General features: G+C 42.3%; 1 long non-coding RNA gene across 3 annotated transcripts in view; it reads left to right on the top strand.

Annotated features, from left to right (window-relative positions):
• Positions 1-530: 530 nt before the first annotated feature.
• The window catches only part of LOC111755362 (uncharacterized), a 93,734-nt gene continuing 75,546 nt past the window's right edge, over positions 531-18,718 (top strand). Inside the window, exons 1-2 of one of the 3 annotated variants that reach the window (XR_010049882.1) lie at positions 531-685; positions 790-827. This is a non-coding gene — a long non-coding RNA (uncharacterized LOC111755362). Of the gene's footprint in view, positions 686-789; positions 828-12,320; positions 12,759-18,718 lie in introns of those variants that run through there. The other 2 variants (XR_010049884.1, XR_010049883.1) reach the window with 2 other exon arrangements.

Below are 18,718 nucleotides of genomic sequence, written 5' to 3' on the forward strand. Positions count from 1 at the left end.
GGAGCATGTAAGCAAGAAGTTTATCATCATCGCCACCTTAATAAAGTTGCACAGACTGGCTGCCCACATGCAGTGTGTGGTGCAGGCTCCCTCCCCCACCCCGGGTGACCAGCCCTTTCAGGCAGGTCCTCCTAACCTGCACAGTGAGTGACTGGAGATGAGGGAGAGGGAAGGCAAAGGCATTCAGCTGTGTGGTGTATGTACCAACTCCATGCGAGGAATACAGGCACCACATAATGCCAACGTACACGAATAAAAATTTATCAAGAATGAGATGATGCCTAAGAAGGGTGGTATTTATGTTTTTCTAGTACATGGAAAACAAGGTTACCAGCTGCTCTTGTTACCGTTCTTTTTCTTTTGTCAACTCTAGTTGTTACCACCTCTGTCCAGCACCCCTCCTGGCTCTGGGTTCAGGACACACTTGTTGCCAAACCAGTGGCAGATTGAAACTTTGTTCAGGTTTTCTTTCTAAATAATTGGATTCTTCCAATGAATCTAACTTTCTGGTGCTCTGTCTTTCAGTGATCTATGTGGATGTGCCGAGTATCACCCTTGAATATGTCCTTTCTGGGGAAGCACTTCCCAAAGCCACTGCGCCAGAGTCTGTTCATATGCAGAGTCCAGGGGCTGGCGAGGGATCTAATTCCTTAAAGATGCTCTGCAGAGGATTCTGATAGTTAGAGTAAGTGTGCTGAGAATGTTTTTTCTTTCTATTGAACTTTTTTGGAGATCAGTTAAAAATATTCTTTATGACAAAACATTATCACTTTCCATTTCTTTTAACAGATCTTGTGTTCTTCTGCAGATGTAAATTTCACATAGAGGTAGGTTTTCTACAACTAAATTTGTGATAAAACGTTTACTCAAAAATTTTTGGCTGTGAATTTGTTTTACTCATTTTTTAAAAAATGTGGGCTATGTGTATGAATAGATATGCGTGTGTCTGTGTGTGTAGCATTCCTCAGGTGAGGGCCAGCTAGCCTTTAGAGCACTGTTGTCGGGGTGGAACTGCTCATATTGTCCTTCCTTCTCTGCTTCTTTAGGCTGTTCATGAGGTCTGCCTCATTATTTCAAGCGGCATCTCACATGGTCAGAAAATTCTACTCTCCATTTTCAGCAAAATTTTCCGGGATCCACCAGGTTTTCCTGAAAATCAGCACCTTATAGATTTGAGATATTTTCCAGATTTGTGGACAGGTCCTGTATCAGCGGTTAGGTTCCAGGGAGGGAAAGTGAAAGTGGAAAGCTTTAGAGTTATAAGGCAGATGAAGAGCTTGAAGTGTTACTGGGCGAAGTTAGACTCAAGTTGTAGTCCTCTCCAGCCTATCATCAGTGTGACATTTAGTGTTGTACCTAATTATGACCCATCTTACTTTATGCACATGTATTTATGCTGATATCATGAAGGATAGAATTTACTTTCTGAAGTCTTCTGCAGATGCCATTAGAAACTGGGCAGTAAATATAACCTGTGTAACCTGATGTCAGGAGAAATAAAATCAAGGAGGCATATTAATGACAGTAGCCTCAAAAGCGAGGTCTATTTAAGGAAAACAAAGTCTTTTGCTACATTTAAGTATGACCTGAAGCTAGAAGCATAGAAAATAGAATTTGAAAAGAAGGGCATTGGTTTTATTTTTTCTATAAACATTTATTGTTAGAGTACCAAGAGAAGAGTTTTTGAGAATAATCATTATAATGACTATATCTCGTATTTTATGCCAATATGTACACCATTTGCTTTTGTTTCTTGATATTTTAGCTTCTGTGAGGACTTCATGAGACGAGAGAATTCATCCCCCTCTGTTTGGGGCTCCTCACTCTGTATTATGTTGAATTCTATATTGACTATCTCAGGGAGCCTCTGTAGCCAGTTGTTATCTATTCCAGGACTTTAGTACATATTAGAAATGTTTATTTCTTATTTGTTCTATGTGCTTATGAAGCTTTCTATAATTTCTGCTTTGGAAATCTTTGGATGGTGGTTGATTTTTTACAAGCATAAGACAAAGGTTCAATATGATAGGTTTCTCCACATAGTAGGTACAAATGCCAGAGAAAACATTTCTGCATTAGAAATGCTGACGTTTCTTTAAAATATACAACAGATTTTCAAGAAGCCAGTGTCGACCTCAAGTTAACATAGAACCTTGATTGATTAGATGTGAACAGGGCTTCAGACCACACATTGTGAAAATAATAATTTTTAAAAGCTTAGTTCCACATGCATATTATTTTATGACATTTTTCAACAAAATAAAATGATTGCACTCGGTTACTTTTGTATCTTTAAAGTTAGAAAGAAAACCAAGTAACTTACATATATGATCAGATGTTGAATTGTTTATAAGTCTGTGTGTTTTACAGTTTCTTGTTTCTAAGATATCTTGTAGCATTGTAATGAATGCACTTTTTAACCCCGTATGCACTTGCCTGAAGTGGAACAGACCACAGTCAACTGGATGGACTGTAGAGAAGTGCACTGTTTTTCTATGGAAAGTATAAACAGTCTGCATCTTTTTGTATAGAGGTTACTTCTGGTTTTCTAGTGCATGTCAGTTTGTAGATAGATTACATGAACTACTTTGTGCTGTTCTTCTATACACTATCTATACTGTAAGCAGTTGTGGTTTTTCTTACTAAGGCAGGTTTGTAAAACCTACTTGAGATTTTTTATAAACCTCTATGTTAGAGAATTTAAAAACTTAAGGCTTTTCTTAAACTGACTTAAAATCATTTTGAAGTTCATATACTTCAGCTGGTCTTGAGTGGGCTTGTCTATTTTCAGAAGTAAACAGATGACATGTATTTCTGGTCATAGTTTCTTTATTTTTATAAAGGTGATCAGTGTGTGCTTTGACACCTTTGTGAAATGCATTTGAGTACTCTTCCCTTCTCCCCCTCCTCTTCTTCAGTGAAGGCTGAGTGTGTGTGTGTGTGTGTGTGTGTGTGAAATTCACCCAGCAGGGAAGAGTCTCCTTTATTGCCTTGTAGGGAAGATTCTCTTTATTGCCTTTTTTATCCTATTTGTAGAATTCTTTCTTTTTTTTTTAAGAGGATAAAAGCAAGGAAAATAAAATAGAATAAAACCAATCAAAACAAACCAGTGTAAGTGGTATAGGACTTCAAAACAATACGAAATCAACAATAGTTACCATCATGTTTCTTATTGTCTTCAAAATAGCTGCAAATACCTTCAGACGTAGTAAAAATCAAACAACAGAATAGAACCAATAAAAACAAAACAATGAATGCAACAAAGGATTTCAAAGCAAGAGAGCAGTAAATCCAAAATGGCTACCATAATGTATATGGCTATCTTTAAAATAGCTGCTCATGCCATCAGATGAAACAAAATCATACAAAGCAAAACATAACAAAACCCAACAAAACAAAGAAAATGATATAGGACTTCAACACAAAACAATAGGAAATCTGCAGTGGTTACCACCCTCAGAAGGACATCCCCACTAGATGCCATCCTCTGTACCACTGTCCTCCAAATAGACCACTGGCCCTACATCTGCAAGGTCAGTGAAACACTAGAAGACCACAGGCATCCAATTGTACTTCACCTCAATAGCTATCATTACAGGCTGTGCTTCTCCGGATCAGGTGGTTGCTTCCAGAGGAGTGGGGGGATTGGCTTTTCTTGTTTGCCATCCCACATGCTGGAGGGAGCTGGCGTCTGGCTGTCCCCCTGCCACTGGCGGCCTGTGCATGGCACTGTTCACGGGGAGGGCTTGCTTCGTGGTGAATCCTTGTTATTTTCCCCCGCAGTCCACAGATGGCCCCAACTTGTAAAATTACTTCTATGAGAAATGTATTCTGAACCTTACACTGATTCATAATGATATTTATTGAAACAAAATTCACTGGTAATGATAATAACAAAAATAAAGATTTAGTAACTGAACCTTGATGGGCAAATGAAACTGACTTATGTTTAGGAAAACCACTCCTAGCCTGTCCAGGCTGTGTAACCTGTAATTCCAGCTGCTCAGGAGGCTGAGGCAGAAGAAACACAAGTTTGAGGCCAGCCCGGGTGGCTTACTGAGACTGTCTCTCAAAATAAAAAATAAAAAAAAGAACTGGGACTCAGCAGTAAAGCATCCCTGGGTTTGATTTCTAGTACCAAAAACAAACAAATAAACAAATGCAAGGAGACTAGACGAGCACAGAGACCTGGCTGTGGCATGAGGGTCAGGGTAGCCTTTCCAAGGCTGTACAGCGTCTCTGTCCCAAGTGGGGAGACAGGGTGCAGCGGGGAGCCTGCCTGCTGGGAGTATGTAGCTCAGTCTACAGTAGTGCAAAGTGCCTGTCATGGGACTGTGGTCTCCAGGTGTCCAGTGCCTGCCGGGTTTCATTGTATGACGTGCACTCAGCCTCCCAGGGGATGAGTGGGAGGGGTCCATAGCCTGAGAGTCAGAGCCTGCGAGTAGATGCACTGTGGATGTGGACCTGCTGTTTGCAAGCTGTGCTGTCCACATTGCCACTCTGTGATGCGGATCTGCCGTGTTGCAGGCCAGGTCTTGGAGTGCCCTGGGCTCAGGAGCCTAAATTCAAGTGCTGCAGACTTGTTTAGCACGCACTCAGTGCCATGTTTTTGCATGGATTACAAATTAGTGATTGATTCAAATGTTGCCCTTTGTAAGCATCAGACATCTCTCTGTGCATCTGACTCTTGGGGTCACCAGCCTGAGTCTGTCTTCTAAAATCCCTCGCACCATGCAGAATAAGATGGAGATTCAGAGGAAATGTCAGGCCCAGATCAGCTTTCCCCGACCTCTCTTGGAAGCTTGTGGGGCATTGTCCTGTGAACTGTGTGGTTGGCTCTGCAGGCAAGGGTCACCACTTGCCGAGTGGATGTGGTCAGTGTGTGAGACAGTGTGGGCCAGGGTGCCAGCTCCATTTAGTGCAGAAAGGCCGTCCCATCTCCAGGCCGAGTGGAAGCTCCCGGTGTGAAGGGCAACTGAAAATAGTTCAGAATTTTAGCTAACTGGACACTATACCTCCATCTGCATCTTACAGCTAGCTCATGTCCACAGCAATTGAAATTATCAGTGTTCAGCTATGGTACTAGCATTGACAGATACTTATGTGTCAATTGTGTATACATGTTTCAGTTTGCCTTGGATTCGTTTTCTAAATATAGAACTTTTAAACTTTAAATTAATTTTAACTTACGTATAAAATCATAAAAATTGTAAGTGTTAACTGGGCATGGTGGCACATGCCTATAATTCCAGCACTTGGGAGGCTGAGGCCAGAGGATTGCCACAAGTTTGAGGCCAGCTTAGACTACAGAGTGAGTTCAAGGCCAGGCTGAACTACACAGAGAGGCTGTGATTTTATGCTTCATTAACAAAGTTTCTTATAACTAAAGTATTAAACATCATTGCAGGATGGTTACCTCAGTAAGTCCATAAGCAAGTGACCTGGTTTCATGACAGCCTGGGGGACTGTAAGCACGCACACTTCTGATTACGCAGACGAACTGCTTGCCACTCATCAGAAGGAACCGAGTCCCCACGTGGTCACTTCGAGGAGATGTTAATCATTTTGGTAGTGTTTAGAATGAACTCAGGGACTTAGGCATAAATACCTCTTTATTTTTCCATAATAAGTTAATATATTTTCCGTCGATGTTTTTAAATATTGAGATTGCATCATAGATGAATAAATGATCTGTAAAGTGACAGAAAATTTTGAAATGTGTGGTGGAAATCTCCCTCATTAAAAACCTTCCCTGAGATAACTGCAGTCAGCAGCATCTTCTGGGCACATTTGTGCATGCATGGGCCACCCACACATTGCAGCGTATTTATTCTTTTCACAATAATGTCGACCACATGCTTTTCCCTGTATCTGTCCCATGTCCCTGTCAGTTCATAGACGGTAACCACTTCCAGGGTTTGTGTGTATTGCACTGCATTAGGCTTTGGACAGGAAGGGAATTCTCCTTTAGGTGTTATGACAAGTGATAAGGACACTCGGGACCCAGGCAGGTGTGAACCCCAGCATTCATTTACTATTGCTGGTATTTGGGAAGATGACTTTGACTCGAGGCTGACGTGGTCTGGACCTAACTCATGCACCAGCATGCAGTGAAGAGACGGAAGTGGCACATATTTTTAATCCCAGCACTTTGGAAGGTTGAGGCATGAGGTTTACAAGTTCGATCCCCACCTGGGCAACTTAGCAAGACCCTGTGCCAAAATAAAAAAAAAAAAATAAGAAGGGCTAGGCATGCAGCTCAGTGTAAAGGCTCTGGTTTCAATAACTGCATAGCTGTATTCCTTCGTGAAGGACAGCACATCACCTGCCTGCAGGAGAGGAGAAGCAGGCCCACACCCTCAACTCAGGAAGGACGCGTGTGGGGAGGGAGGTAGGGACGTTGTACCGGCGAGCTGGTCTAGGTCCCAGCATCTGATGCACAAGAGAAAGACAGAGCCCACTTTGCTTTCTGGGAGTGCAGAGACACACATGCAGCACCTGCTGAGAATGCTCAGCGTCGTAGCTATATCTGTGTGATCACTGAGGGACATCGAGCTCACTTCCTGTCTCTTCTCCACCAGCAGTGCTGTACTGTGCTTCATGCCCTTACACACCTCTGTGGCTGGTGCTGAGCAGTGATGCTAGTACTAGGGTTATTGGAACAGAGGATATGCAGAGTTCCCCAGGTGTCACCTGCTAGCACACATCCTAACCTTTACTTACTGTGTCAGCCTGACACATGAAACATTAGATCACCTCCAAGCCCACTGATTATTAGGAAAGTTGAGGTGTATTTCTATATGTTTCCTGGTGACTTGAGTCTCCTTGGTAACTCACTCATCCATATTTGTGTTCAGTTAGCTCAGTTTGTCTTTGCGGTAGTTAAGTTGTAAATATTGTTTATGGGCTGAGTGTGTTTTGGGTGCATGTCATACCACAATGTAATGGGTTAATTTCTCCTGAAGCTTGTCATTGTCTTTTAAATTTTCTAATGTCCTTTGATGAACACAAATTAGATTTCTATTTGTCATTCTTTAGAAAGTGCTTTTTTTGTTTGCAAAAAGGTTTAAGATACTGAAATGATTATTCCATTTGGTTTTTTTTTAAAGAAAGAAGTACTGGTGCACATTCTTAAGTGACTAACTCTTTCTTTCTTGATGAAAGAAGCCTGTTTGATTAATTTCATACTGTGGTGGGGGCTAAGGGGAGAAAGCAACTCCTTGAAAAGCATCAAAGAAGCAAGTTGTGAAGAGTGTACACTGAATTTTTTTTTTTTTTTTTTTTTTTTTTGGTACCGGGGATTTAACTCAACACCTTGCACTTGCCAGGCAGGTGCTTATGCCGCTGAGCTAAATCCCTGGCCCGAGTGTGTGCTGATTTTAAAGATGCATTGCATATATGTATTTGCTCCTGACAAATACGAATGGCATTAATGAATAGGATGAGTGAATCTAGGATGTGCAGTCATTTGAGCTATCATAATTCTTTATCACAGTAATTGCTGTTGTACCAATAGGTTGTTGTTGTCCCAGAGGGACACAAAAGTCTGGGTATGTGGAATCAGTTTAGCTCTGACCCCAAGACACAGGCTGACTGATATGAGGACTCTTGGATATGCCCGATGAGTTGGGAAGATGATTCTCTGTAGATGAGAACCACTTTTTAGTTTGCACTTGAAGTCATAAATACATTCTGAACTAGCCAGTGGATCAACCAAGCAAATTATGCCTTGAAAAACTGGCTTTCTAAGGAGTTCTGTACCTCTCCTGCTTGGGGCCAAGGGCTGACTCCAGAGGCATGGAGAGGTCTGTTTGTTCATGAATCCTGGGAGGCAGGGATATGGCCAAGGTGACTTGGCCTCATGGTGGAATGCCAAATAAGAAGTCTGCTTTGTGCTTTAGGGGTCATGGATTGCATGATGATATCACAAGATAAGAATAAATTTAACGATTTAAGTTCTAGAAACAGTGCATGGCCTGTTCTGAGATCCACAGTAGGAACTCAGTGAGCACCCTATTGGTCATGCAGCTCACAAGCTTCCCTTTGAGATTTGTTTTGGGCCACACAGAGGTGCAATGTCTCGTGGGAAGCTGGAGTGACTGATTGTGTGTGGCACTGAGAATTCTCAGCCTAGGAAAGCATTCTTTACCAAAGAGACACTTTCTTCCTGCTTAGAAGAGCAGTCTTGGGCCATTCAAGAACAGAGAGGGGGACCAGGGATATAGCCACTGCCTGACATGCACAAGCCACTGAGCTTGAGTCCCAGCCCCGGGGACAGGGACAGGAAAGCCAGAGATTCTGGCAGCCTGAGGTTGTAGCGTATCACATGGACGATGAGTAACACATGAATGTGGGTGTGGGAGAGACTCAGATTTACAGGTGATGCCGTGGGTCAGAGGCTGGTGGGTATTGGTGCTTACTCACTCAGCAAGGGTGGATGCAAAGGGGGAAGGAATGATTACACGGCAGTCCGACTGCTCCATTGGTCCCCAGGTCACTGTATCTCCTTGTTCTGATGGCTGTTTTTTGGACTCCCACTCCCTCTCCTTCTTGTGCATTCATACTCTATCCTAGAAGAATACTCTATATTCTTTCTAATCTCTTCTGTCTCTTGACATCCTTTCCTCTGCGATGGAGGAAGTCATGCCAGTCACACAAAGTGCCCTGGTGCATGTTTAGGAATCCATGTTTTCCTCTTGAAAAGCACTGGGGCTTTTAGGCATGGGTGTGACATGAGCTCCTGTTTGCTTGAGATTCTGGGGCTGACCACTGTGTGGACTGGGGGAACTGGAGGGAGAGTGGACAGGTGATTACTGCTGGGCTGCAGGAGTGTCCAGGCAGAAGTTGGTTTGCACAGATTGTGTCGTGGAAATGACATGGGATGGTAAGAATCAGATTATATTTTGGAGAGGACTATATAGCTGGATTAAATTTTGGGGATGGAGGAAAAGAAAGGAGTGGAAGGTGTGTCCTGATTCTTTGGTGTGAGCCCAAAATATTGGCCCCATTGACTGCAATGGATAAGTACAGAGTGAGGGAAGGCTGTGGCAGTAGCTATTCAAGCAAGGGTGTTGAGCAGGCAGCTGGACAGAGGACAGAGATCTGAGCAAGGGACACAAATGATAGTATTAATGCCTAGAAAGATTTCCAGCCATGGTGCAGAACAAATAGAGAATGGGCAGGTGATACAGAATGTGGATTCTCCAAAGCCTCATGACCTGGCAAGGGGACCAAGCAAGAAAGCCAAGAAGGAAGAGTGGGGAGTACAGAGCTCGGAGAGAAAGTGTCCAAGCTGATACCCATCCTGTCCGGGGAGACGTGGGGCGTGATCTTTCCCTTGACTTGGGAGCAGGCCTGACAAAAGAGGTGACCAAGCCAGCGTGATACAGGGTTCTGTTTCCAAAGACATTAGGAACAGTCAGCGCCACTTTGCATCCTTGTGTTACTTCATAGTTGAGGGTAAACAATATTTAAAAATGCATAAGAAGATGAAGGTACGTGACAGTGCTCACTTTTACAAAAATACGACTTCTGTCAACAGAACAGGGACCTGGAAGGTATCATTAAACCAATTTCGATCTTCACATTTATAGTGAGGGAGAATGTGCAATTGTCCTATGTTCCAGTAAACAGAGAACACATCTTTTACCCGTCTGAGGTCACACACTCCTTAAGTTCCACCCACAAGGCCCCTTAAACATCCAGGGACCCAGACTGAGATGTCTGTCTCCAAGGACTGGGATGCTTCAGGTTAAACACCTTTGGCAAGAGTGATCTGCTGATGCTTATGTTTTGCTTGGCGCCATGAGTAGATCTTCTGGCAATGGCAGTGTGTGCGGGATTTGAGACAGTGGGGCCGGCTCCAGGCTCAAGGGCCAGGCAGCTTTGGAGGGCTTTGCGGTGCAGGATGGTGCACTGTAGAGGAAATGTCAGAATCCACACTCACATCCTGGTCTTTCTTAGCTCTGGCAGAAGCAACCTGAAAATCCAAAAAATGACTTATTTAAAAGCAGCTGCCACTTTATACTTTCAAGACACACAAGGAAAAAAAACCCCAACAATCCTGAGAGGCATCTAAAAGAAGCTGTGCCAGCTCTGTCTTCCTTAGGTGACAGTGAACCAGTCTTTAAGAATTTACAATGAGTGTCTTGTCTATTCCTTGCCCGCGTGTACGTCCCGCTCCTCCCATCTGTCAGGCGTCTCCTCCACGGCCCTTGTCTTCTTTCTGTGGGCTCACAGGCAGGGCTTCAGGTGGCCCAGGCTGTGTGGCCTCTCACTATTTTGTAGTTGCTTTTCAGTGTATTTTTATTTCAGGTCTATTTCAGGAGTGCTAGGAGGGGACAGAGGGTACAGGTGAAAGTGACAGCTGCCAGGAGACTTGAAGAAGCTCTTCTGGATGCAGGTACTAATTTGTGGATGTTATGACACTTTCTTCCTGATCCAAGTATTGCATTTTCTGGGCTTGATAGCTCTGAAAGTAACTAGATCCTTGTTTCTGAAAGAAAGAAGAAAGATCTTTCTTTTCAGTGCTGGGGAGTGAACTCAGAGGGTTGTACATGCTAGAGGTCTACCACTGAGTCATACCCCTGGCTTTTGAGAGTTCTAAAAAATACTTTAGTTACAGTGGAGAAATTAATACGATAGATTCAATTTCTTTAAAATGACCACATAGACAAAATATGCAGTTCATATACGTTTATTAATAATAGCAATACATTATTTTAATTGTGGTAACAATTTTAATTTAGTAATATTAAATGTAGCAGATATTTTACAACCTTCTTTCATTTAAGAAGTAAGGCAGCATATAATAAAAGACAGATCCAAAGAAATCATTGAAATAAGGACTAGTGCTTAAGTCACATTCGATCATTTATTCATTGGGTATCAAGCATGTGCCCTTTAAACCAGGGCTAGAATAATAACTATGATGACTCTGTTTCTGCCCTTTAATATGAGTGGAGTCTGACAGGACAGAGGACAGTCACGTTATGTTTGTGGACAGTCAAAGCTGCTGGTGTGAGAGGGAGGCATAGGAAGACCCGCCTGGAGGTGGTCTGGGGTTGGAAAAGCTTGTTTTCTTTGTTAGGTACCAGTAACGCTCATCCTGTTAGTAACTGTGTATTTCTAGGGTGCTTGGGAGCTTGACAAGTCCTAAAAAGGTAATACATAACATTTTCAATTATTAAATATCCTTAGAAGACAATAACAATGACGAACCACGATAGGCTGGTTGTTAGTAGCCAGTGAGAGCGTGGCGCAATCACTTTTATTGCTTTAAATGAACTTGTTGCCATATTTCTTGATGTAACACAGGAATTATCTGTTTATCAAAGCAATCTAGATGAATAAGTCATAAGACATTTGAGACTTAAAAAGCCAAAAGTGTTCCTTTTAATGTGAAAATTACACATTTGCCTGAATATAGGAATTGTGTATCTAACCTTATTTTTACATTAATTGTAGATCTAACAATTAAATGACTTGTTTGGTTCAATTTGATCTAACGATTTTAATTGGTTGAGTTCCTGAATCATTAAGAAATAAAGGAGAATGTTTTTCCTTACTCAAAAATTTATATTGTTGCCACAATGGCAGTTTTCACTGTTTTTTCAAAAATCCTCTTACTTTTTAAAAAAATTACTAAATATGTTCCGTAATGCTTGTCACACATTAATGTCAATGAATCTAAGCTATGTTTAAGTTACCCACTGGCATCTAGTAATTATCTAGAGCCATGAAATGCAAGGCAGTATCTTCTGATGTGTAAAATTTCAATCTTGAAGAGAATCTCTTAATTTAAAACCAATCTTTAGACAGTTTTAATTTAAACTTTTTTGAATTAAAAATTGTAGTTTCCTTAATTAAAGAAAATGCCCCTTTTGGTTAATTGTTTATTATGGTCCTGTATCCAAACATATTATAAATTGCTAGAAAGATGCTATGGTATATATATATTATCAAGGTAAGTTTCAAGTCATTAAAAAATCTTTCATTTCTTAAACAAAAATTTTCATTGTATAAAAATATTAGATTCCTTATAAAAGGTGACCTACTGAATATATATTAAAAGTACTTACTGAAACCAAATGATCTCATATAAAATTTTAGTGTTTCTTGGAGATATGTTCCTTCTACATAATGAAAGAACATTAAAATAACTTTTTATTTTGTCACGAGAACTTTTTAGCTAAATTTTGTTGTCAGTCCCCTTTGGGATCAGCATTACAAAACCCCAAATAGCCAAACCTGAGAATCATGTTGGTATCAGACACCAAGTATGTGAATTCTGATACCTTTTCATCACTTGTACACTAGGAATTCTATTTTTTAAATGATATCCTGCCAGCTTTTTCACAATCCATTAATTCCTGGATCAACATCAGAAGGAATGTCAGAGCAGAGTGAAATTCTTGTAAGACACAGATGTCAGGATCAAAAGTCAGAGACATTCTCAGAGCAGCAGGGAAGCCAGCTTGTTAGACTTTAATCGGAACAATTAGTATCTGCCATGTGACAGTCTCCATGCCCTGCCTTGGATTTCTCTTAAGTTCCAGGCATGCTGAAAAGATAAGAGTCTTCCAACTTTGATGGAAAATTTCGAAAGCTTGGCCCTCATTACTGTGGGCCGTGACTCTTTGGTTTTGTTGATCCTGGCTCAGTGTCCTTAGATGGTAAACTGTCTGCGCACTTAGAGAACTGGGGCCCGACTGCTGATGGACCTCGTTTTCGTCTTCCCCGAGGGGAGGTAATACAAAGTGAGTGGCTTTATGGATGTTTGTGATTGTTGCGACCCAAGAGGCTTTCCCAGCAATCTCCTTGCTCACTGAGGGAGGGCTTTTAAGGCTGGTCTCAGACTGCCCTGAGGATGGATGCTCTACGAATGTGAATCATTGATGAGGGAAAAAGTAATTAAAGTTGGATGGTGGTGGTTTCGTCAAAGAATGTTTCTGAAATCAGCTATGATATTTTTGGCTGTGTCCTCACTAAACCAAAATTTCCTTTGAAGAAAAATTCAATCTACCAATTTTCACTGCATATTGTCAGTGCACTAACTTAATTCATTTTCCTCCCAGTAATATTATTTTGATTTTTTCAGGAGGACTTTTGTAGAAAATCTGTAACAATTCCCTTATTCAGAGGTTAGCTTTGGGAGCATTTCCAGCAGCTTCCCTGTTGGTGTGCACCTGTGCTCCCAGCCTTTTGGGCTGCTCAGGTGGGAGGATCGCGTGATCCTAGGAATTTGAGGCCAGCCCGAGCAATGCAGTAAGACTGGATCTCAAAAACCCAGAACATGGAAACAACAACAGCAGTAATAACAGAACCTGTGAGACAATGACACTCATTTCTGCATGTGAGGAGTGGCCCTTTAAAAAGGAAGGGAAAGTAGTTGGAAAGATCCAGAAGCCTAACTTCCCCTGCCTTGGGCACCAGCCTCTGCTGTTGGCAGAAAGGCATCACTATCTCACTATCACTATCGTTAGGCAGCGACAGTTTAAGAAACATGCCAAAAACGCAGGGAAAGAGTGAGCGTAAGAATACAGCAGGACTGCAGGAGGAGACCGAGAGCCTGTGGTGGAAATGGGCAGGAATAGTTAGTTACAAGGACAGGCTGGCAGGTGGGAGGCGGGTTAGAAGCAGAGGTGTTGCCCCCACTGTAACAGGGTGTCCTCCAAATAATTATATTTTGATGTTGCCTACGGAGACTTTCTCAATAATATTAAAAATATGAAAGACAGTTGAGACATGAGACAAAACAGCTTTACTGTTCTGTAATACTAATTAAATTAAATATATTGTTAACCAAAAACTGACTCCCAGTCAAATCCCACAGTCATGCTTCCCAGCTGACATTCTGGCCCTGTGCACAGCAGGGAGTGTTGCAGGCCACGGAAACAAACGCAGGCTGAAACTGCAGTGGGAGGAGGAGCAGTGCTTAGCCCCTTGTGGGGACTTTAGAGACAGAGGCGGATTGCTGGGCAGTGCTGTCCTGTGGGGAGCAGTAGCCTGCTTCTGTGTCCCTGTGGGCCATGGTAATGTGATGGTGAAGATCACGGCCATGGGCTTTGTGCAGTCACTGCACACACCTCACATCTGGCCTCCTAACAACAAGGAAGCGTGTATTTTCTGAGTCAGAGACGACATACTGTGCTCCAAGAGCTGAGCCACGTATTTGAGGTTGCTTCACCAGGAAGCATGAGGCCAGTGCGAAGCTCCAGGCTCCCTCCTCTGCACAGTCATGGCCTCCCATAGTCCAGAGGTGGCAGAAATGGCAAAGTGACACCCAAAGATGCCTGCTGCTTTCTGTGGTTTGGAGCTTGCTGGGAGCAGCTTTTAGATTAGGACCACATCTCCAGCTCCGTTCCTCAGTGCCTAGGACTAATTCCCACCTGTGCATTGACAGTGCTAGGTGTGTGTGCTTACTCCAGAGCAATCAGAAGCCAGCACACCTTCCTGTAGACTTGAAATCCCTGGTGTGGATCTTGCCACTCTTGTGCCTGGGAAGGTAGAGGCGCGTGGTGAAGGAGTCCTAGGTCCCAGGGTTGCGATGGAGCCAGCCGCTCAGTAGATGCCTGTGTTGGATTAAATGTGAACAAGGTGTGAATATCTAGTGCATCAATCCACTGAGACGCTGAGTTTTGTTAGATCACCTAACAAATGCACTGAATCTGAGGAGATTCTGCCTGAGATGAGAGAAGAGGTGTGGTGTAGATTTAGGAGGACGTTATCAAGCATGATTATTCTGTACAAGACTGAAGACATGCACATTGTTAGGCATCAGCTGGAGGACGCAGGTGCACAGGGCTCTCTGTCCTTTTGAGGTGACAGGTGACAGGTAAGATCCAAAGGAGGATTCAGTTTATGTGCTGGTTGAGAGGACAGACATTTAAATGAGAAAAAGGAAGGTCTGAATTTAGTTGCAAATCTTACAACCTATGAGAATTTTAAATATTTCACTTAATGTCTGAGAGCAAATTTCTAGAATTTAGGGATAAAAATGCTTACTTGCTGTGATTATTTAGGAATAAATAAAATAACCAGTAAAGAAACAAGCATAGAAGCTATTACAGCTTCCATGTGGTCATTTTAAGTATCAGTATTACTATATTTATTAAGCATTTTTAGCGTTAGCAGAAAAGAAAGGGGAGATTAGAATGTTTAGTTCTATAATGAAATATTGAACTCTCCCAATACATTTTCTTTAAAAGATTTGATGATAGTTGTAATCATAAGGAAATGTAATCACAATTTATACCAAATGTAGAATGCTCTTGGAAGAATCATCTTGGACAGTATCTTTGAAGCACTTTTAGGTACACCTTAGGCTAAGCCAGTTTCTTGTGTTACATCTGTGACATAATAACTATGTATTTGGTCTCTGCCCCAGTTCCTGACATAGGTTCTAAAATCCTCACAATTTCTGCAGTGATGAGACAGCAGGGAAGTCTGACGTTGTGATACTTGGTCTCAGCCCAGGTTCAGCACACAGGAGTCTTACAGCGAGAGGACTTCCTTGTGGATGCTAAGGAGGTGATGTGCATTTGGGGTTCTGGGTTGGGATGGTTATCAGAGAGCCGAGGCACAACCAGAGACTTGGGAGTTCAGACATGGCCCCCCACACGACTTCTGGGGGGAGCAGTGTTAGAAATTACTTAGTCATGCGTGAACACGGATGTAACCAGTCATGCCTACAGGATAAAGCCTCAGTAAAACCCTAAATGGCAAGTTCAGAGAGCTTCTGGGATGAGGAGTGCATCCAGACACCAAGTGGGAGGTGAACCCCGGCAGCCCTGCTGCATACCCTGTTGTAAGCATGCCTTCCATTTGACAGTCTCAGAGTTTTAGTCTTTGGAGTAAACCAGTAACTGTAATGGAGGTCTTTTTCCAACTTTTGTGACCCATGATCACAAAGAAGGGACGCTCAGAAGGTTGCTCATAAGAAACCAAGATTTGTTGCAAGTTGGGTAGAAGTGTGGGTGATCTGGGGACCCCCTATTTATACTGGTGTCTGGGCCAAGGGAAGCCCTGTGGCATAGAACCTGGAATTTTTGGGGTCTGCACTGGCTTTGGGCAGCTGGTGTGAGGAATGAGTTCATCTTCAGGGCCCCCACCGGTGTCCAGGGAGTTAGAGACAGGTTGTTGTTGTAGGGGGAACCTCACATCTTTGGTGCTGGAAGTATGTGAGTATAGAGAAAGAGTGTTTTCCATTTACCTCCTCGTGGCTGTTTGTAGTCAGATGGATGAGGGCAATGGAATAAAAAAAGGCAGAAAGGTGCGGTTTAGGGAAGCTTCCCCACAACAGGAACAGGAAGTGAATGGAAGAGATGGTAGAAGGAACAGAAAGATATAGTCAGGAATCACAGCAAGGCCTAAGATCTGGGCTGAGAAGTCAGGGAGAAAAAAATTAATCATATTGGTCCTAGTTTATATGGAGCCAATAACCTAGTAGAAGTGGTCACTGTGTAAGTACACAAAGTTAAATGCGCAGTATGTTAGAGCTGGGGCGGAGTGTCACAAGCACAGGAATTGTATGCTGTGAGGGAAATGCCTGGAGATGCTGATGTGGGTTGGCAGGTGGGCTGGCAGAAGTACTCTTTACAACATAAAGGTGAGCAAGGAGTAGGAAAGAATCTCAGCTAGGAAGTCAAATCACTGTGTCTATCTCAGTGGCACTGCAGCTACTAAAAAATTACACTGAGTTCAAAGGGTGAAAATTCCCATGTAGGAAACAGAGGTTCCGAAAGAAACAGAGATTGGAACAATAGCAGATTGTTTTGTTTTGTTTTGTTTTGTTTTATGGTGAACTCAGGGCCTTTGCACTCAGTTGTATCCCCAGCCCTTTTTATTTTGAGACAAGATCTTGCTAAGTTGCCCAGGTGTGACTTAATTTGCCATCCTCTTGCTTCAGCTTCCCAGTGTGCTGGAATTTCAGGTGTGCATCACCAGAATTTCAGCTTGAAAGGGTCCTGGAGACAATTTAGTCACTCTCAATCAATGTCCAGATCAGACCTGGAAGTGAAATCAGTGCCAGACATTCCACAGGGATGGATGGGAGACCTTGGCTAGTGGCCACACTAAAGACAGCTCACTGAAGTTACTCCTGACCTCACCTGGTCCCCGCCACGCTTTGCCCTTGGGAAAGCAGCTGGCTCTAACCTCTTCTGCCTGATACAGCAGTTGCACATTAAGGGACTTATGCTAAAAATGGTTAGAAATGGAGTGGACATTACTTACCAAATTGTCACCATAGCATTATTTGTACTAAATATGAACTAAAATGGCCATCACCAAGGGAAGGTTAAATAAATTAAGATATCTCTATGTGATAGAACTGTGTGGCCATTAATTGAGTTTGTGGTGCTATTTTAATGATACAGAGAAGGCTCATAATATAATACTGGCTAAAAAGGTGAAGTTATGGAACAGAATAATAAATATGGCCACATTTTTATTCCACACGGGGAAAGGACACTTTTGTATTTATCTTTTTGTCTCTACCATACTTGTATCAATGCATATGATAGGAGCTCAACACACACATGTGGAATGAATGGCTTACTGAGTAGTGTTTTCACTTTCTTAAAAATGTCTCACACTTTTGAAGCTATGTTGATCTGCATGTTACTTTCCCCTCTTTCTTTTTCCCTCCTTTTAATTTGTGTATTGAACACTCCAGTTCATATGATCTGTAGAGTTCCCAGTGTTGATTTTGACAGTTGTTGTCAGGGCTTAGTTCAACCTGATTCTGTTTCTGCATTTCCTCTCACTGTAGATTGGTTCTGGAACCAAAGACCACCCACATTGGGCTGTAATTTTTGTCAGAACTGTGAGTGGCAGTGTCCTTCACGAGGAGACACATTAGTCAGTGGTCTTTATCTTTGTGAGCTAACAGCTGTCAATGCCCAGTGTCTCACCTGTATTTATTATTTTGCAAAGTGAGGACAAGTGGTTTGTTATTTAATGTGCTTTCTCATAGTGGTACTTCCTTTCTGCTATGCTTGGTTATCTAGTGTAAAGGGAGATAAGGTCTGAATTTTCTCCCTTTATTACCATCTCATAAATGTGTCAAATTAGGTTTATTCTGAATCATTATGAACTATTAGGATTAATCTAAGGAATCTGATTTTAATAGAAACTATAGCAAGTATAAGAATGAAAAATACTACTGATAAAGTATCAGCTTACCAATTACATCAATGCAGTGAAGAAATACATGGTTTGGGGATGCCTCACTTATTGCTAAATATTAAGTATTTCTACATCAGCATGATTGACATTCTTGTTTAAATTGTTTTTCCTCTCTTTGAAGTTGAGTTCTAATCCGCACACGTACCACAAGGAAAACACACATATTGCAAGCGTGTAGCTCTTTGTGACAGCAGAGAAGCATTCCCCTCCCACAGTCACCACTGTGTCAGCTGTCCATGGAGTTTCTTTCTGCACTTCCCTAAGAGGATTTCTATCTGATTCCTATTGCATTGATTAGTTTTATCAGTTCTTGAGTTCCATAAAAAAGCAATCATGCAGCACATGTCCTGTGGGCACCCCCCGGAGGTTCCCATGTGGCTGTGTTTCTGTTCATTATTCCAGATGGCTGCATAGCAGCAGCTGCACAACACACTACCCACCCTTCACTGTCACTTCCTGTAGTATCATTCCCTCTCTTTCTGATGAATCTGGGCTCTTTCCGTTAGTTTTAATTGTGAAAAGTAGAGTG

This window comes from Cavia porcellus, unplaced genomic scaffold, assembly GCF_034190915.1.
Source record: "Cavia porcellus strain 051 isolate PalLab524CR breed Dunkin Hartley unplaced genomic scaffold, mCavPor4.1 scaffold_9, whole genome shotgun sequence".
Lineage (NCBI taxonomy): Eukaryota > Metazoa > Chordata > Mammalia > Rodentia > Caviidae > Cavia > Cavia porcellus.